General features: G+C 43.9%; 1 long non-coding RNA gene across 1 annotated transcript in view; it reads left to right on the top strand.

The window, feature by feature from the left end:
• The window catches only part of LOC145507828 (uncharacterized), a 43498-nt gene extending 24884 nt beyond the window's left edge, over nt 1-18614 (top strand). The window contains exon 2 of the long non-coding RNA XR_014055152.1: nt 18509-18614. This is a non-coding gene — a long non-coding RNA (uncharacterized LOC145507828). The remainder of the gene's footprint in view (nt 1-18508) is intronic.
• The last annotated feature ends 1582 nt before the right edge of the window (nt 18615-20196 follow it).

The following is a 20196-nucleotide window of genomic DNA, read 5'->3' as shown; positions in this document are numbered from 1 at the left end:
CCTGGTGCCACTCTGAATTTTGAGACATTTCCTTTCTTTAATTAGCAGCCTGCTGATAGGAATATAGCATACTGCTGAAGGCTAGCAGGGGGGCACTCTTTCTGCCCCCTTCTGATGTCTATGTCAGAAGCTGTCTCTATCTCTTTTATATTTTAATAAAATTTTATCACACAAAAACGCTGAGTGATCAAGCCTCCTCACTTGCCCCAGATTGAATTCCTCTCCTCCAGAGGTCAAGAATCCCAGAGTCTTTCACAACTCAGTAACAACCTTTCAGGAGGTTTCTATTTATTTGTTTACTTGGAGGATAATTGCTTTACAATGTTGTGTGACCTTTGTTGGGGCCAGTGTGAGGAAAGCAGGCTCCCACCTCACCCCATCCCACCCTCTAGGTCATCACAGAGGGCCAAGTTGATCTCCCTGTGTTATACAGCAGCTTCCCACTAGCTATCTATTTCATACGTGGTGGTGTATATAGGTCAACGTTATTTTCTCAGTTTATCCCACCCTCTGCTTCCCCCACTGTGTTCATAAGTCCTCTATGTCTACATCTCCATTCCTTCCCTACAGATAGGATTATCAGTACAATTTTTCTAGATTCCACGTTTATGCATAAATATACAATGTTTTTCTTTTTTGGACTTACTTAGCTCTGTATAACAGGCTCTAGGTTAATCCACCTCACTGCAACTGACTCAAATCCATTCCCTTTTATGGCTGAATAATATTCCATTGTATATACATACCACAACTTCTTTATCCATTCATGTGTCCATGGACATCAAGGTCGTTTCCACGTCCTGGCTGTTGTAAATAGTGCTGCAGTGAACACTGGGGTGCATGTGTCTTTGAATTGTGGTTTTTCTCAGGGCATATGCCCAGTAGTGGGATTGCTGAGTCATACGGTAGTTTTAGTCCTAGTTTGGAAAGGAATCCCCATACTGCTCTACATGGTGGCTGCATCAATTTACAGTCCCACCAGCCGTGTAGGAGGGCTCCGTGTTCTCCGTATCCTCTTCAGCATGTACTGTTTGTAGATTTTTTGATGATGGCCATTCTGACCAGTATGAGGTGATACCTCTTTATAGTTTTGATTTGCATTTCTCTAATAATTAGCAAATTATTATAACCATCATATAATTATTATAAATTCTCTGTCTCCTGAGAAACCCGTATGTGGGTCAAGAAGCAACAGTTAGAATCAGACAGGCAACAACAGACTGGTTGAAAATTGGGAAAGGAGTATGACAAGGCTATATACTGTCACCTTGCTTATTTAGCTTATGTGCAGAGTATGTCATCTGAAATGCCAGGCTGGATGAATCACAAACTGGAATCAAGATTTCTGGGAGAAATATCAACAACCTCAGATATGCAGATTTGTTATTGTTCAGTTGCTCAGTTGTATCCCACTCTTTGCAAATGCAGCACTCCAGGCTTCCTTGTCCATCACCAACTCCCGGAGCTTACTCAAACTCATGTCCATGGAATCAGTGATGCCTTCCAACCATCTCATCCTCTGTCATCCCCTCCTCCTCCTGCCTTCAATCTTTACCAGCACCAGGGTCTTTTCTAATGAGTCAGTGCTTTGCATCAAGTGGCCAAAGCATTGGAGCTTCAGCTTCAGCATCCGTCTTTCCAATGAATATTCAGGACTGATTTCCTTTAGGATGGACTGGTTGGATCTCCTTCCAGTCCAAGGGACTCTCAAGAGTCTTCTCCAATACCATAGTTCAAAACCACCAGTTCTTTGGCACTCAGCTTTCTTTATGGCCTAACTCTCACATTCAAAAAATGACCACTGGAAAAACTATAGCTCTGATTAGATGGACCTTTGTTGGAAAAGTAATGTCTCTGCTTCTTAATATGCTGTCTAGGTTGGTCATAACTTTCCTTCCAAGGAGTAAGTGTCTTTTAATTTCATGGCTGCAGTCACCATCTGCAGTGATTTCGGAGCCCAAGAAAATAAAATCTGTGCCTATTTCCATTGTTTCTTGATCTATTTGCCATGAAGTGATGGGGTCAGGTGCCGTGATCTTTGTTTTTTGAATGTTAAGTTTTAAGCCGGCTTTTTCACTCTCTTCATTCACCTTCATCAGGAGGCTCCTTAGGTCCTCTTTGTTTTTGCCACAAGGGTGTCATCTGCATATATAAGGTTGTTGGTATTTCTCCCAGCAAAACTATAACTCTGAATCTGCGGACCTTTGTTGGCAACGTCTCTGCTTTTAAATACGCTCTCTAGGTTCATCATACTTTTTCTTCCAAGGAACAACATTTTTTTTAATTTGATGGCTACATTTTTAATGTTGTTATGCTTTGGTGTAGCTGTTTCATTCATTCTGGAGCTATTAGTAATTGCCCTCTGGTCTTTCCCAATAGCATATTGGACACTTTCGACCTGAGGGGCTCATCTTCCAGTGTCATATATTTTTGTCTTTTCATACTGTTTATAGGGTTCTGGAGGCAAAATATGGGAGTGGTTTGCTGTTTCCTCCTTCACATTTTGCCAGAACACTTCAGATGACCTTTCGCTTTGGGTGGCCCTGTATGGCAGGGCTCATATCTTAAGTGAGTTATGCCAGAACCATTGCCACAACAATGCTGTGATTCATGAAGGTGCAGGAAACTCTTAGAATTATGTTATTTTTAATGCATCTTATTTATTCCCCTCAGCTAGATTCTAAGTGTAATTTGTCTTTTTTATTCATTGATATATTTCCCAGATGTTGAATAGTGTCTTTTATTTCTAAAAGGTTCACAGTGTTTCTTTATATATAAAAGATATTGATTCAGTTCAGTTCAGCTCAGTTGCTCAGTCGTGTCCGACTCTGCGACCCCATGAACTATGGTACTCCCAGCCTCCCTGTCCATCACCAACTCCTGGAGTCCACCCAAAGCCATGTCCATTGAGTCGGTGATGCCATCCAACCGTCTCATCCTCTGTCGTCCCCTTCTCCTCCCGTCCTCAATCTTTCCCAGCATCAGGGGCTTTTCAAATGAGTCAGCTCTTCACATGAGGTGGCCAAAGTATTGGAGTTTCAGCTTCAACATCAGTCCTTCCAATGAACACCCAAAATTGATCTCCTTTAGGATGGATTGATTGGATCTCCTTGCAGTCCAAGGGACTCTCCAGAGTCTTCTACAACACCACAGCTCAAAACCATCAATTCTTTGGCGCTCAGCTTTCTTTATAGTCCAACTCTCACATCCATACATGACTACTGGAAAAACCATAGCCTTGACTAGACGGACCTTTGTTGGCAAAGTAATGTCTCTGCTTTCTAATATGCTGTCTAGGTTGGTCATAACTTTCCTTCCAAGGAGTAAGCGTCTTTTAATTTCATGGCTGCAATCACCATCAGCAGTGATTTTGGACCCCCATAAAATAAAGTCAGCCACTGTTTCCACTGTTTCCCCATCTATTTGCCATGAAGTGATGGGACCGAATGCTATGATCTTAGTTTTCTGAATGTTGAGCTTTAAGCCAACTTTTTCACTCTCCTCTTTCACTTTTATCAAGAGGCTCTTTAGTTCTTCTTCACCTTCTGCCATAAGGGTGGTGTCATCTGCATATCTGAGGTTATTGATATCTCTCCAAGCAATCTTGATTCCAGCTTGTGATTCATCCAGCCTGGCATTTCACATGATGTACTCTGGATATAAGTTAAATAAGCAGGGTGACAATATACAGCCTTGATGTACTCCTTTTCCAATTTTGAACCAGTCAGTTGGTTCCATTTCGTGTTCTAACTGTTGCTTCTTGACCTGCATACAGTTTTCTCAGGAGGCAGGTAAGGTGACCTGGTATTCCCATCTCTTTCAGAATTTTCCACAGTTTGTTGTGATCTACACTATCAAAGCCTTTAGCATCGTCAAGGAAGCAGAAGTAGATGTCTCTCTGAAACTCTCTTGCTTTTTCTATGATCCAACGGATGTTAGAAATTTGATCGCTGGTTTCTCTGCCTTTTCTAAATCCAGCCTGAACATCTGGGAGTTCTCAGTTCACATACTGTTGAAGCCTGGCTTGGAGAATTTTGAGCATTACTTTGCTAGCATGTGAGATGAGTGCAAATGTGTGGTAGTGTGAACATTCTTTGGCATTGCCCTTCTTTGGGATTGGAATGAAAACTGACCTTTTCCAGTCCTGTGGCCACTGCTGAGTTTTCCAAATTTGCTGGCATATTGAGTGCAGCACTTTCACAGCCTAATCTTTTACAATTTGAAATAGCCCAGCTAGAATTCCATCACCTCCACTAGCTTTGTTTGTAGTGACTGGAATGCGAAAGTAGGAAGTCAAGAGATACCTGGAGTAACAGGCAGGTTTGGTCTTGGAGTACAAAATGAAGCAGGGAAAAGGCTAATAGAGTTTTGCCAAGAGAACGCACTGGTCATAGCAAACACTGTCTTCCAACAACACAAGAGACAATTCTACACATGGACATCACCAGATGGTCAATACCAAACCAGATCGATTATATTCTTTGCATCCAAAGATGGAGAAGCTCTATACTGTCAGCAAAAACAAGACCGAAAGTTGACTGTGGCTCAGATAATGAGCTCCTTATTGCAAAATTCAAACTTAAGTTAAAGAAAGTAAGGAAAACCACTAGGCCATTCAGGTATGATGTAATCAAATCCCTTATGGTTATACAGTGGAGGTGACAAATAGATTCAAGGGATTTAGATCTGATACAGTGTCTGAAGAACTATGGATGGAAGGAAGTTCATAACATTTTACAGGAGGCAGTGACCAAAACTATCCCCAAGAGAAAGAAATGGTTGTCAGAGGAGGCCTTACAAAGAGCTGAGAAAAGAAGAGAAGTGAAAGGCAAAGGAGAAAAGGACAGATATACCCATCTGAATGCAGAGTTCCAAAGAATCGCAAGGAGAGATAAGAAAATCTTAATTGAACAGTGCAAAGAAATAGAGGAAAACAACAGAATGGGCAAGACTAGAGGTCTCCTTGAGAAAACTGGATATATGCACAACGTGATAGTTGCAGAGTTATATTTTATCTGGGGCAAAATAGGGATTGGAGCTCAGGAGACAGCACCTCAGATAACTCTGAGAGACTGCTCCAAAGAGGCAGTGGGGGAAGGTCACTATATAAGATTTTGGTGAAGGGGAGTTCAGTGCAATCAAGCACTTACTTTACAAAAGGTTTTCTGCTGGTCAGGAGGAGCAGATGTCACCAGGAAGGGATTTAGTGATTTTCTAGAGATGAAGAAATGCAAGAATTGGGATCAAGAAATCAGTTCCTGAAAATATCTGACTCTCTAAAAGACCTGTTCCACCGGTTTCCCTGGAGCACAGAGTGCCTCATTCTCCACCCTGAATTCCCTTCGGCGGATGTTGAAGATCGGCAGCTTCGGCAGCACAGGGTTCCATCTCCGCCGAGGCAGCTGGCAAATCCTCTATTGTGGTTCAGTCTCTGGCAAATGCTCTTTGCAAGCGCCATTTGTGGTTGACATAGATCTCTTGTGGAAGTAGTTGAGAAAATATTGAAAAAGTAAGACAGAGATGTATGAAAATACACTATGTTAGGTTTGTCAACTGCAAATTGGCACTTGCAATGGTCACTTGCCATCTGCCTCTACAAGGATTAAATAATGTGCTGCTGCAGCTGCTCATTTTCAACACCCTCTGAAAGGAGCTCAGGGTGGAGAGCAGAAATGAAGCCCCCTGTGCTGCGGGAAAAACTGGTGGAACAAGCATTCAGATAGATATTTTCAGGAGTCAAGTTTATATAAGGTCAATTCTTGTATCTCCTCATATCTAGAAAAGTGCTGAAATCCTTCATGGGGGTTAAGTTGACAGGTTTTATATTTTAAGTGAATCAGAATTTATTATACATTTGTTTTCCTGTTGAGAAATGGAATATTTCCTGCCATATCAGTAGCAAATGATTTCACAGTCATCAGTGATTGCAGCCACCAGCCCAAGGTGAGCTGGTGAAGCCCTGAGGGGACTCAGGAAGGAAAGAGGATCTGCCCTCTAGCAGCCTTCAGACTGCAGCTATGCCCCACGGTGAGCCCCGAGGGAATGCGCCCCAGGCTGGGCCCCTGGTGATTGTCAAGTGGAGTAAAGCTGAAGCTTTGTTCTCACCCAGACACTCCAAGGCCAACACTGAGCTCTGCTGAAGTAGAGATATAGTGCCCACTCCTCAGGTCTAGGAGGACTTCTCCACCCACACAAGTGCAGGGAGGCTTATGGGGGTAACAAAGGGAAGGGGGTCCCATCCCATAAGTTTGGACACGCACCTACAGGCTTGTGTGGTGGAATCCATATTAGCAAAAATTTGCACAGGCATCTTAGGGCCCAGGGACCAGCCAGGTGTGAGAAAAGAAACAAATAATTGGCCAAATGTAAACAAAGAGCCTATATAAGGACAATCCTATTGTTCTCACTCAGGAGGACAATGCAGGTAGTGGAGTGCAGTTTATTACACCGGCGGGCCCAAGGCAGAGTCTCCTCTTAGCCAAGGACCCCGACCGGCATTTGTGAAAATCTTTTATACCCCATGTGTACATGTCCGAACTCACCACCCCAAATTCCTTGAGACTTACATAAACAAAGGAAGGGTAAATACAATCACAATAATCCCATCATTCATGTGTTATGTGTTCAAACAGTTAAACAATTGGCCAATAATCAATAAGCCCGAGGTTACACTCCGATAGGTACAGAAAAATGTATGGCCTGTCAGGAGACAGGGGTGATTAATGTATGTTTTCTCTTAGGCGATGAGTAACCTTGATACGATCTTCAAGGTTCCCCTGTGCGGAGGGGGTCTTATCCTTCTATTGTCACAGGCACTAAGCACAGAGTTTAGAGTCCATTGGAGAGGTGGCCGAGCATGATCAGCACGAACAGGTCTAAGATGGAGTCCAGGCCCTGAGAATTCCCTCTTCACTATCTAAGTGTTTAAATCAGCTTCTCACTGCGCTGCTCATTCAGGACACCCGTCCTCTCCCCGTGTGCGTTCCTGCCGTGCTTCTGCCGTAAATCAGTCATTTCTCTGTGTGCGCTCCGGTATGTTGCTCTGTGTCTCTAATAAAAAACTTTGCACCTGTTCTGCAGTTTTTGCCTCCTTGAAACATTTTTGCTTTCAAATGGAGTAAGAATCAAGGAACTTACCTTCTAGCCTCTAGCCACCGGTGGACTGGCAGCTAGGTTCATTTCCTAGATGGGGAAATAAGATCCTACTTCAAGACTAAGACTGTGTCCCCAACGCAGGGGGGCCGGGTTCCATCCCTGGTCAGGGAATTAGATCCCACATGCCACAACTAAAATGTCCCACGTGCCACAGCTAAGTCCTGGCACAGCCAAATAAATAAATAAATAAAGACTTCTATTCCTTCCAGAACAAAACCATAGGATCCTGTCCCCAAACAGCTGAGATGCATATCAAAGGAATGATTTCATCTGCCCATACATAGAAAAGTGCTAAATTCATTCACTTGAGATATCTGGCCTTCTTTTAATTAACAATAATCTTTGATGTTTTGACTGCTTGCCCTTTGTTGCAAAACTTTTATATAACCTGGCTCCCCCCTCACCTCAAAGCAGTTCCCTCGGGTTTTCTTGAGATACTGTCTCCCTCTTTTGAAATCCTAAAAACTCCTGCTAAATAAAACATAACTCTAAACTTTTAGGTTGTGCATAATTTTTAAGCCAGCATTTCACTGTCTTTAAAGGAATAAAATTATTTGTAATATATGTAATATATACTTCTTAGGGCTTCTGTGGTGGCTCAGATAGTAAAAAATCCACCTGCCAATGCAAGAGATTTGGGTTTGATCCCAGGGTCAGGAAGATCCCCTGGAGAAAGAAATGGCAACCCACCCCAGGATTCTTGCCTGGGAAATCCCATGGACAGAGGAGTCTGGTGGGCTACAGTCCATGGGGTCTCAAAGAGTCAGACGCAACTGAGTGACATTACAACAGCATCTGCAACAACAACGACACCTGCTTAGACTCGCTCATGTCCTACCTATCACATTATCTATCCATGGAGACTGTTTTGTGTAGGCCTGAGAAGATGTGTATTCTGGCTCCATTGGATGGAATGTTCTATATATATCTCTTAATTCAATTCACACTCACACCCACACCCACACCCACACTGGGTTGTCCTTTGCCTGGTTGTGTCTCTCTGCCTCTATCTCTGCCCACCCCCTCACACCCGCACCCACAGGGGCACACACCCACGCGGCACCTGCACACAGCAGACACCCCCCCACACCCCTACCCCCCCCCACACACACTGCGTGGGGTCCCTGTCCCTCTCTTTCTCCTTCCCTTCATCATCGTCCCTCTGCCCCTCCCTCCCCTCCCTCCAGCTTCAGAGGACAGGGTGCCTTTAAGATGTGTCTGCCTGTTAATACACTCTTGACATGAAGATTTCTACAGTCTGACCTGTCACGCCTGTAACCTGGGGGTGGGGGGTGGTCAAACATCCTAGGTACAGCTTTCTCTGTGGAAGGTGGAAGCAAATGGACAACGCCTAAAAGCAACGCCGTTTGCCACTTGGGGCACAGCTTCCACAGTCTCTAGTGGTTGACACGCCACCCACTTCACCGAGCAAATCCTAGGAGCCTTCACCGAAGCTATTGCAAAATTGTTCGAAACTGTCAATCTTCCAGTCACCCCCCACCATCAGGTGGGATGTAGAGAACCGATGGAAACACTGGAGGAATGACTTCTTCCATGGGATTGGATGAACTGAGGAGTAGGATGCTAAAGTGGATGCCTGCCTTCTTGACGAAAATAGGATGGGGGAGGGGCAGGATGGTCAACTTAGGAGGTCGGGTCGAACATGTACACATACGACATGTGCATCAAACAATCCACAAGCACCTACTATGCAGCATAGGAATGTAAACTTCCTACTTTGGATTAACCTCTAAGGGAAAAGACTCTGAAAACCTGAAACGATCACGACTGTGTAAACCCACTCTATACTTCATTTCTGCCATAAGGGTGGTGTCATCCGCATATCTGAGGTGACTGATATTTCTCCCCGCCATCTTGATGCCAGCTTGTGCTTCCTCCAGCCCAGCGTTTCTCATGATGTACTCTGCATATAAGTTAAATAAGCAGGGTGACAATATACAGCCTTGACGTACTCCTTTTCCTATTTGGAAACAGTTTGTTGTTCCATGCCCAGTTCTAACTGTTGCTTCCTGACCTGCATACAGATTTCTCAAGAGGCAGGTCAGGTGGTGTGGTATTCCCAACTCTTTCAGAATTTTCCCCAGTTTATTGTGATCCACACAGTCAAAGGCTTTGGCATAGTCAATAAAGTAGAAATAGCTGTTTTTCTGGAACGCTCTTGCTTTTTCCTTGATCCACTGGATGTTGGCAATTTGCTCTCTGGTTTCTCCGCCTTTTCTAAATCCAGCTTGAACATCTGGAAGTTCACAGTTCACGTATCGTTGAAGCCTGGCTTGGAGAATTTTGAGCACTACTTTACTAGCATGTGATATGAGTGCAATTGTGCGGCAGTTTGAACATTATTTGTCATTGCCTTTCTTTGGGACTGGAATGAAAAGTGACCTAACAACCTAGATGTTTTCAACTGCATATGCTAGAAGAACCAGCTTTGCAGTTTCCAAGAAAAAAAAGTTTCATTTTAACCAATTTTCTCTGAAGTCCAAGAATATCATGGCCATCCTGCATCAAAAAGTCATCTTTCCTTTATGTAGTCATAGTTTCATGCCTAAATTATAGACCAGATAGTGCTCAAATTGACTCTGATATCAGGGGCAGATCAGCTGATAAGAAGCTTGGATTGTCCCTCTGGAGGGAAGTGAGACCTTGGTCCCATTAGAAGAATCTGAGGGGTTAAGGGAATTTGCAGGAGTGGGGAAAGCTTGGTCCATCCTACATGTACCATAATCTTAAATAATGCTTATTAACTTTACCAAAGTAAAAAAAAAGATAATAAAAACAAATATAAATTACTGAAAGGTAAAGAAATTCATAACCTGTGATCAAAAGCTGCATTCTAAGAAAACTGTTTTCTTATAACCTAGAGAGTAGACTAAATTCCAGTCTGGTACCAGCTTACTGCTGCTGCTACTGCTAAGTCTCTTCAGTCGTGTCCGACTCTGTGCGACCCCATAGACGGCAGCCCAGCAGGCTCCCCCGTCCCTGGGATTCTCCAGGCCCAGATAACAAAGAAAATTGTTTACGAGTAAGCTTAGAAAAGTCTTTTCCATATATATTGAAGTAGCAGTATTTTTGCAAAGGCATCAATGTGAAACCATAGAAGGCATGTTTAAAACCTGATTAAATTGAAATTGACAAAGTAATCTGGTCATTGCTGTGACTTGAAACACTTTAATATGATAACTAGAATTATAACTGACAGCATTTTACCAAAACCTATCAGATTTTCACGAATGTCACATAATTTCTAGGATATCTATGGTAGTATCATCAACCATACAATATAACTTGAGAAGATTCATCACTCCTCTGACAACACTTCCCATGGAGTTTAACAGGCCAAATGAACTCAGGTTGTTTAATATGTCTCTTTGGGAGGTCTCAGGGGCCCTCTGAAGCATCCCAAAGTTAGCTAGAAGTCAATTATTTAGGAAGGTTTGTTCATAAATATCAAAAGGGTTTATAACAGTCAGGTAGGATCACATACGTCACTGTGAAACAATACTTACCCACTTAGCCAAAGGTAACAAAAGATTCCAAAGGTAAACCTAGAACAGATCACTGAAGAGGTAAAGAAACCTAAAACCCATCAGCAAAGGCAGTTCGGCATCTCAGGAAAACTTGTTCTAGGCACAGAGCTCTTTTCCGGGGGCCCACCTTCCATAAAACCTCCTTATCCCTTTCTGTACCCGTTCCTTTGCTTCTCCCATCCTGAAACTGCCAGAAACTGTAAGTCAGAACTACTTCTTTTTCCTTCATAAAATGCGATTTCATTCCTAATACCTTCTTTAATAACAAGACATACATTTTCCTTAAGCAACCAAGAACTGACTTTTAATTGACATTCTATAGATTGGTGAACATACGTATCAGTGATAGCATCTAAAAAAAAAATTTGCTTTCTTATAGCGAACATCTCAGGATGGCACCAGACACTATTCATGGACAGTCAAACATCGCTTTAGTTTCTGTGTAAGAGGAAGGACCTGTCAAGTAGTGAATGTTTCAGAACCTTAATTTGTTTGGAAATGACCTAGCTATTCAATACACTGTCACCACTTAGTTTAGCACAACGATAGAAATTCAGGTAACCAAAATCTGGAGAAACTATTGTAAGTTCAGTTCAGTTCAGTTGCTCAGTCGTGTCTGACTCTGCGACCCCATGGACTGCAGGATGCCAGGCTTCCCTGTCCATCACCAACTCCCGGGGCTTGCTCAAACTCATGTCCATCGAGTCAGTGATGCCATCCAACCATCTTATCCTCTGTGGTCCTCTTCTCCTCTGCCTTCAATCAAGACTATTATAGACATATATTTTTAAGTATAATTATTTTTAATAGTTTATCTAAAAGCTCATATCATTTACATAGCATTTACATTTTTAGGAGTGCTTTTGTTTGATTTTTTATGAGGTACTTTCTTTGTTGACAAGTTAGTGACAGATATAACAATATAGCAATATTTAACTTATAATAACCCTAGGCACTATAAAAATTTTATGCTTAATGTTAATGACTCTTAGACATGTCTATATTAGAGTAGGGAAAAAAAAATACTAGATATTTAATATTGACTATTTCCCAGTTCAAATGAATCTAAAATTCATTTAGGTCAATTTTTTCTTGTATTTAGAACTGTTTGATTTGAAAGGGCTTCCTTTTCTTTGGATTATTTAAATAAGAACTCACAACTTCAGCAATATTATCAAAAAACAGAAGACTCACACTGAGACATACATAAATCCACACAGAGAGACAGACAGAGATCTAGTTTTCTGCCTAAGATTTAAAATATCTCTTTGACCTCCTTTTGGGGGGTGGGGGGGGTGCTTGAAGTTCTCATTTGCCCAAGGCTGAGATCTCAGGCAAAGTGGGTAGTGTTTTTCAAGGAAAGGGTTAACTTCAAGCTTTGCCCTAGGCAGGCCTTTTTGACAAGCTAATTGTTCTTAATTGCATATGCAAAAGAACCAGCTTTACAATTTCCAAGAAAAATTTTTTTTATTTTAACCAATTTTCTCTGGTTCTATAGAGCATCATGGCCATCCTAGGTCAGGTCATCTTTCCTTTCTGTAGTCATAGTTTTATCCCTGAATTATAGACAGATCAGCGGATAGAAAGCTCGGGTCATCTCGGTGGGGTGGATTTGCTCGCGGATGGATGTCACCTGGCGGCAGTAGCGAGGCCCGTGGGCCTCTCCTGGGAGCGGGCGTACGGGCGGAGCACACCTGGCCGCGTCGGGGGCGGAGCGCGCCTCCTCCGAGCTCCTAGGCAGCGGGTCCCGGGTCTCAGGGGTCTCCATTGCGGCTGCGAACGCCCATTTCGTGGGCTCCTGGGTCCGCATCGATCGGCATCCAGTGAGCGGAGCGGAGGGGTGCGGACCACAGGTAAGGGAACTGGGGCTCGGTGGCGCAGGGCGGAGCAGGGAACCACGTGTTCCGCCCTGTCTGTTGGCACAGTCTCGGAGCCCCCTAACGTGGCGGTCGCAGAAAGGCCTTGCCACCGGGGTCAAGGCCTTTATTACCACTTTACCCCGTCGCCTAAAGCTCAGACCCGCGCGGTTTTCCCAAGCAGCCTAGTGCCCGCAGCGAGGTCCCCAGGAAGTCCAAGGGATTTATGCTGCCTGGTGATTTCACCTGCTGGGACTCCACAACCCTTCCTCTGGCCGGCTGGCCCAGCCCTGCTTCGGGCAGTTTGCAGCCCAGCGGGCCCTTGACCACCTTCTGGGATGGGAAAGGGAGGGGTCCACGAATTGCACCCTAGAAACTTAGTAGGGTGCATGGATTTAAAAGCCTGGCGGCCACCCAGGCAGAAAAGAAGGGAGGAGGGCACCTTGCCGCCCTTTCATGGTGGCATCTGTGGCTGTCCTGCTGCTGAGAGGGGTCCTTTCCATGGGGACCCTGTGCAATAAGTGTGGTGTTTTGGAATTGAATAATTAGAACGTGTAAAATTTTAAATTATGTTGTGCTTTAATTAAAAAAAACAAAAAAGCTCCAAGTTTTTTGCAAATTGAGGTCTAAAAATTGAAGGCCTATTTTCCTTCCACTGTGGCATTCTATGAAGAAATGTGCGTGTTTTTAAGAAAAGAGTCAGAAAAGTGAGGGAAACAGAAAACTCAGAGGTGCCCCTGAAGTTTGGTGAAGGCCTTAGGAGGTCACTTGTAAACGCTGCTGGCTGTCGGGAGGCAGTCTCTTCCCGTGGCTGATGGGCACAGAGCTCCGCAGGCTTGTCCTTTGCATGGATGTTCTTGTTTGTGGAAATCCAGCTCGGAGCCATCTCCGGATGTGTAAGAATTTCCCAGACTAGACCCCTAGGCAAATCCGGCAGGGCCAGGGACTCCTTCCTTCATTGTATTTGTTTGTTTGACTGAAAAGCAGCAATGCCATATTTTTTTTAAATCTGGTCTGTCATCCGGGCCTTGGAGTAATATTTCCCATCCCTCTCAATAGGCTTGGGTTCCAGGATTGAATTATAGTCAGTTGTCCATGATTTTACAGATGAGGAAACTGAGACCCAGAGAGGGTGGAGGACGGTCCAAGGGAGAATGGGATATCCTTCCAGGAACTCTGGCTCCTGGGTTTTTAATGAGCTTCCTACCCAGCATGGTCATTAACTGGCAAGTGTTGACATTGAGAATAAACTATTGGTGGAAGTGTAGAAGGCTTTTTTAAAGAATGTGCCTCCCAGCTGTGCATCTTATGGAGTATTTTCATTATACTCCCCAACCCTTGAAATATGCTGGGCACAGGGCAGATGCTTCATCATTTTTATTGAATAAGTTCAGTTTCACACAATTAGATCCATAGTGTCAGCAACACTATGAGGTATATTAGAACAGTGATCGTCACAGTTGGTGCTTCACAGATCAGTAAAGAAAGAAAACTTATTCTTAGGAAGACTGTAACAGAATTGCTAAGTTTTAAGTTTATCCCACAAGGATATTAAAAAAAAAAATGAAACAAATCTCTCCGATCATCACCAAGGCTATCGGAGGTCTGTTGAGGACCCCGTGCAAGGGAGGTTCTACCTCTTGGGACACCCCTGCTTCAGCATCTCCCTAAGCCAGCAGCCTGGGACAGCTGAGTACACTTGAAGTTCCTTCCTTGACCTCGGGAGTTTTTCTGGAAGACGATTTTTTGACAGACAGGGTGGGGGAAGGTTTTGGGATGTTTCAAGTGCCGTCCGTTTACCGTGCTCTCTGTTTCTATTTCTGTTCCCTGGTGGCTCAGTTGGCAAAGAGTCTGCCTGCAATGCAGAGACCCGAGTTCAATCCCTGGGTCGGGAAGATCTCCTGGAGAAGGAAACGACAGCCCACTCCAGTATTCTTGCCTGAAGAATTCAATGGACTGAGGAGTCTTGTGGGCTACAGTCCATAGGGTCACAAAGGGTTGGACACGGCTGAGTGACCGAACACTTATTTCTATTATTATTTCATCAGCTCCCCCTCAGATCATCAGGCATCAGATCCTAGAGGTTGGGGCCCCTGCTTTAGTTCGCTCTTTCATCTTCTACACAGCTCCAGCCTGCTTCCACCTGCAGAACTGCCTGCTGGGCTTCTCTGAATGTGACTCGGAGTCTCCTTCCCTCACTTCCTTTTCTCTGAGCCCCTTCTCCTAGCTGGGTTTCCCTGATCTCCATTGAGGCACTTTTGCCCCAGGTGGTGCTAGTGGTAAAGAACCTACCTGCCAATGCAGGAATTCGATCCCTGGGTTGGGAAGATCCCCTGGAGGAGGGCACGGCAACGCACTCCAGGATCCTTGCCTGGAAAATTCCCCTGGACAGAGGAGCCAGCAGGCTCCGACAGTCAGACGTGACTGAAACGACTTAGCACAGCACCCCGGAGGGCCTTTGAACTGCAGGCTCATGTGATTGTTGTGGCTCCTTGGAGTCCCTCGTCATTCCACGTGTGTGGAAGGACATCCTGGTATCTTTAAGTTTTTAACTATTATGACTAGAGCTCTCGTACATTACTTGATGCTAGTTTTTATTTCCCAGTTTTGCAAAGCAGTTGTCTAAATACAAGAGATACACTTCTTGGATCCTGAGGTGAGACTGCTTAGATGTGGAGAAAAGTGCCGCTGCCTCCAAAGTTGACCGCACCTGCCTTCCCCAGCGTCCTGAGGGCGCTCTTGTGTGCTTATTCACTGTCTGTCTTCTTTGGCCGGGGGTGTATTCAATCTTTACCAAATTTTAGAGGTCGTTTGGTATAATTTGAGTCAGATCCTTTTTCAGATACGTGTTTTGGAAATGGCACTAGTGGTGAAGAACCCATTTGCAAATACAGGAGACATGGGAGATGCGGGTTTGACCCCTTGGCTGGGAGGATCCCCTGGAGGAGGGTGTGGCAACCCACTCAGTGTTCTTGCCTGGAGAACCCCCTGGACAGAGGAGCCTGGCAGGTTACAGTCCATAGGGTCACAGAGTCAGACACGACTGAAGTAACTGAGCGTACACACAGGGTGTGCTCCGTCTGTTGGTTTCTCAATAAGGTCTTCCGTAGAGTAGACATTTTTAATTTTATAAAGTCCACATTGTTTTTTCTTTTGTTGATAGACTTTTACTAAAAGTTATTTTTTGTTTTATTTGTATTTTTGGCTGCACTGGGTCTTTGTTGTGCCTGGGCCTTTTCTAGTTGTGGTCGTGGGGCTGCTCCTAGTTACGGTATGTGGGCTTCCCTTGGAAGTGGCCTCTCTTGCTGTGGAGCATGGGCTTCTAGGCTCTTGGGCTCAGTAGAAAATATTTTAAAAATATTTTTTCCTGATGCATGAGTATAGGATATTTTTCTTTTCTGTTTTCAATTTCTTTATCAATGCCCTATAGTTTTCTGATTATAGGTCTTTTATGTCTTTGGTTAAATTTATTCCTAGATAGTTTTTTTTTCTTGAATTGTGAATGGGATTGTTCTCTTATTCTTTTTGATGGTTTGTTTATTCATGTATAGAAACAAAATCGATTTGTGTGTATTCCATTTGTTTTTGCTGAATTTATCTTTTAACATATTTTTTGAAATAATGTAAAAGATTGTGAAGCTAAAATCTCACTGCTTCCCCTGCAATCCAGATCATCCACAGGACCCACGACTTAGTGGCTACTGACACCCTTTTCCCACGATGCCTCTTAATACTAATACCATATGGACTCCTACAAGGGAAATAAGTGTCACAACTTTGGTTGAACTTGGTCTGGTAAGTCTTGGCCTCTATAACAAAGTCTGATGCCTGTCTTACCTGAGTTCTTGAATGGTATTGTCATGGTTGTTTTGAAAAGTAACTCAGTTTCCACTAATTTAAAATGTACAGAAAGCTTTTAATAATGGCAGAAAGTACTCATATTTGCAAATTCACACAAAATGTTCAGTGTGTTTTACCCAAAACAGTGACACTCTCCTGAGGAGCCAGCACCTAGCGCCCCCATGAGGAAAGCATGAATTCTGTGTTATGGTTTAATACCCAGGCCGCTTCCACCGTCACCTGCTGCCCCAACTGTGTGAAGATACCTTTTTCCATCCTGATCCAGTTTTCTTTTCCTGGAACCATTACTGAGTTTTCCCCTCGTTTGGACAGCCTTGATGGATTTAAAGCAGATTAGATGAATATGGGATCTGGGTGGCCTATTATGGTATGGCTTTTCTCACTAAGGACGTTTTTAATATTCATTTATGTTGTAACAATTATGACCACTACACTTTTTTCTCATTGTCATTAAAAATACAAAACGTGGCATTAACCATTTAATTCATTTTAAGTATGTAGTTTTGTGATGTTAATTACTTTCACATGGTTGCACAAATAAGTTAAATAATGTGTGTACCTTGTGTGTGCATGGGAGATACTCATATACATATATGAAGTGAAGTGAAGTTGCTTAGTCGTGTCCAACTCTTTGCGACCCCATGGACTGTATATACACACACACAGCCACACACCACAGCCACACACACACATGTTTATCCATTCATCAGCTGTTGGACAGGTAGGTTGCTTTCACATCTTTGCTGTTGTGAATAGTGCTGCTATGAACATAGTGGTGAATGTGTCTTTTTGAATTATAGCTTTGCCTGGATATATGCCCAGGAGTGGGATTGCTAATTCATATGGCAACTTTTTAGTTTTTTGAGGATCCTCCATACTGTTTTCCACAGTGGCTGCATCAGTTCCCACCAACAGTGTAGGAGATTTCATTTTCTCCACCCCCTCACCAGCATTTGTTATTTGTAGACATTTTATTGACGACATTCTGATGACTATGAGGTGATACCTCATTGTGGTTTTGATTTGTATTGCTTTAATAATCAGCGTGTGAAGTGTCTATTTATGTGCCTGTTGATCAACTGTATGTCTTCTTTGGAGAAACGTCTATCTAGACCTGCCCATTTTTAAATTTTTTTTTTTGAGATGCATGTGCTGTTTGTGTATTTTGGAAATTAGACCTTTTTGGTGGCATCATTTGCAAACACTTTTCCCCAACAATTAGTACAGGTGCTGGGACAACCAGATCCCACATGCAAAAGAATAAAGTTGGACCCCTACCTCCCTGACTATACAAAATCAACTTAAAATGGATCAAAAGCCTAGATATGAGAACCAAAATTATACACCCCATAGAAGAAAACATGAGAGAAAAACTTCACGACTTTGGATTTGGCCATGATTTCTTAGATCTGCTACCAAAACCACAAACAACAAAAGACAAAAGAGATGAATTAGACTTCTTCAAAACAAAAGTTGTTGTGCACAAATGGAGTAAGGAAAAAATCCACCATCCAAAATGGCACAAGATGTTTGCAGATCATGCACCTGATAAAGGTCTGTAGCCTACAAGCCGAGACCCCGCTGGCCCAGGGGGTGCCTGTGGGGCCCCTCCCGTCCCAGGTGATAAGGGGGTTTCAGGCCCACAACACCCTTGGGCTGGACACTGGTCATTCTCAGCACCCTCAAGGAGTGTGTGCTGGAAGGTTTTGAGCACAGTTCCTTCTCATCACTGCCCTCAAAGACTGGAGGCTTCACCCTGTCTCCAGAAGAACACAGAATCTTTGCAAATCTTTGAGAACCAAGGGATCATCCTTCACTTTCTTGAAAAGTGCATCTTACTTCATAGCAGGGACCTTTTCCGATGTGGCTCCCGTGGTGTTCTCCCACCTTCTTCATTTCTCTGAAAGCGGCCAGGGCAGTTTGGGTGTCTCCAGTCCCCACACCAAGTGACAAGGCCAGGAGGCCAGGTCCTGGTGGTCCTTACGTTCCCTGGATCCTAACTCAGACTCGCAGGCTGAGATTGAACATGGATGCCCCTGCTTCTCCATCAAGAATTCTCATCTCCTCACCTTCTCTTTTCCTTTTCAGTTTCAGATCTACCTGACATCACCACTCACAGTTGCTGAAGAGCCCAGAGATTTCTCCTGAAGGAAATGTTCTGAGAGATTCAGAGGGATAAATAAAGAATGCAGATGATTCCTACCTCGTGCTGATGCCTAGAGGGTGAGGAGAGTGAGAGTTTTCTCATGAGAATTGTAAAATCCTCCAAGTAATAGATCATTGGGGGCGTCCTTTGTCTTCCTGCTCATTCTAATAATGTTCCTGAATTTTAATTCAGTAAAAATTTATCTTATAAATATGCCAAGGGGGAGACCCATTTAAAAATGTTACTGAAGTAACTCCAAGGTTTTTACAACAAATAGGGACACAGAACCTGAGGTCAGACACTGGCTGAGAGAGTCCCACCCTGAGCCACTGTCCATTGGAGGGTGGAATGGCCATGACCATCCTCTGGTAGGTAAGCCTCCTCAGGCACATCCTATGTGGGACCACCGCATCACAGAATCTTAGATTGGCCAATGGCAGGCAGCTGGCGAGAGATGAGGAAAACAGAACGCTGCCCAGCAGCCTGGGACAACTCCTGGGCAAGGACTTAGTAAGGGTCAGCGTCAGGCCATTAGTTCCAGCCAGCATCAGGGCCTTAGAGACAGTGTCAGGACCTTGGAGATAACTTGATGGCCTTAGCAAGAGTCAGTTAAGGCTGTTCATTAGGGACACTTCAGAGACTTTATTAGGGACATACTCAGGGCCTTGGTTATGGGCAGATTCAGAGGGAAATTTAGTGACAGCATAGACTATAAGGGACAGCATCAAGGCCTAAGCTAGGGACAGTGTCAAGGCTTCAGGTAAGGTTGTTCCTTAGGGATATCTCAGGGCTTTCAATAGGACCAGCGTCAGGGCTGTAGTTAGAACCAGTGTCAGGGCATTAGTTAGTGACAAAATCAGGGTGTTACTTAGGGAAAAAGTCAGGTCATTATTATTGACAGTGTCAGGGCCTTTGTGAGGCGGAGGTTCTTAACCTTATGAAGGAACAGGATCAGAGAAACAGGACCATTGTCAAGTCATGAGTTAGGGCCACAATTAGGGTGTTATATAGGGAAAGAGTTAGGTTATTAATGACAGTGTCTGGGCCTTAGGTAGAGTCCTCATCAAGACCTTAGTTAGGAAGAGCTTCAGTTCAGTTCAGTCGCTCAGTCGTGTCCAACACTTTGTGACCCCATGGACTGCAGCAGGCCAGGCTTCCCTGTCCATCACCAACTCCCAGAGCTGGCTCAAATTCATGTCCGAGTCAGTGATGCCATCCAGCCATCTCATCCTCTATCATCCCCTTCTCCTGCCTTCAATCTTTCCCAGAATCAGGGTCTTTTCAAATAAGTCAGTTCTTTCCAACAGGTGGCCAAAGTATTGGAGCTTCAGCTTCAGTCCTTCCAATCAGGACTGATTTCCTTTAGGATGGACTCGTTGGATCTCCTTGCAGTCCAAGGGACTCTCAAGAGTCTTCTCCAACACCACAGTTCAAAAGCATCAATTTTTCAGTGCTCAGTTTTCTTTATAGTCCAACTCTCACATCCATACATGATTACTGGAAAAACCATAGCTTTGACTAGATGGACCTTGGTCAGCAAAGTAATGTCTCTGCTTTTTAACATGCTGTCTAGTTTGGTCATAGCTTTTCTTCCAAGGAGCAAGGGTCTTTGAATTTCATGGCTGCAGTC

Source organism: Giraffa tippelskirchi, chromosome 5 (genome assembly GCF_054371585.1).
Source record: "Giraffa tippelskirchi isolate mGirTip1 chromosome 5, T2T-mGirTip1v1.2.pri, whole genome shotgun sequence".
NCBI classification, from domain to species: Eukaryota; Metazoa; Chordata; class Mammalia; order Artiodactyla; family Giraffidae; genus Giraffa; species Giraffa tippelskirchi.
This window is presented reverse-complemented; position numbering and strand designations above follow the sequence as displayed.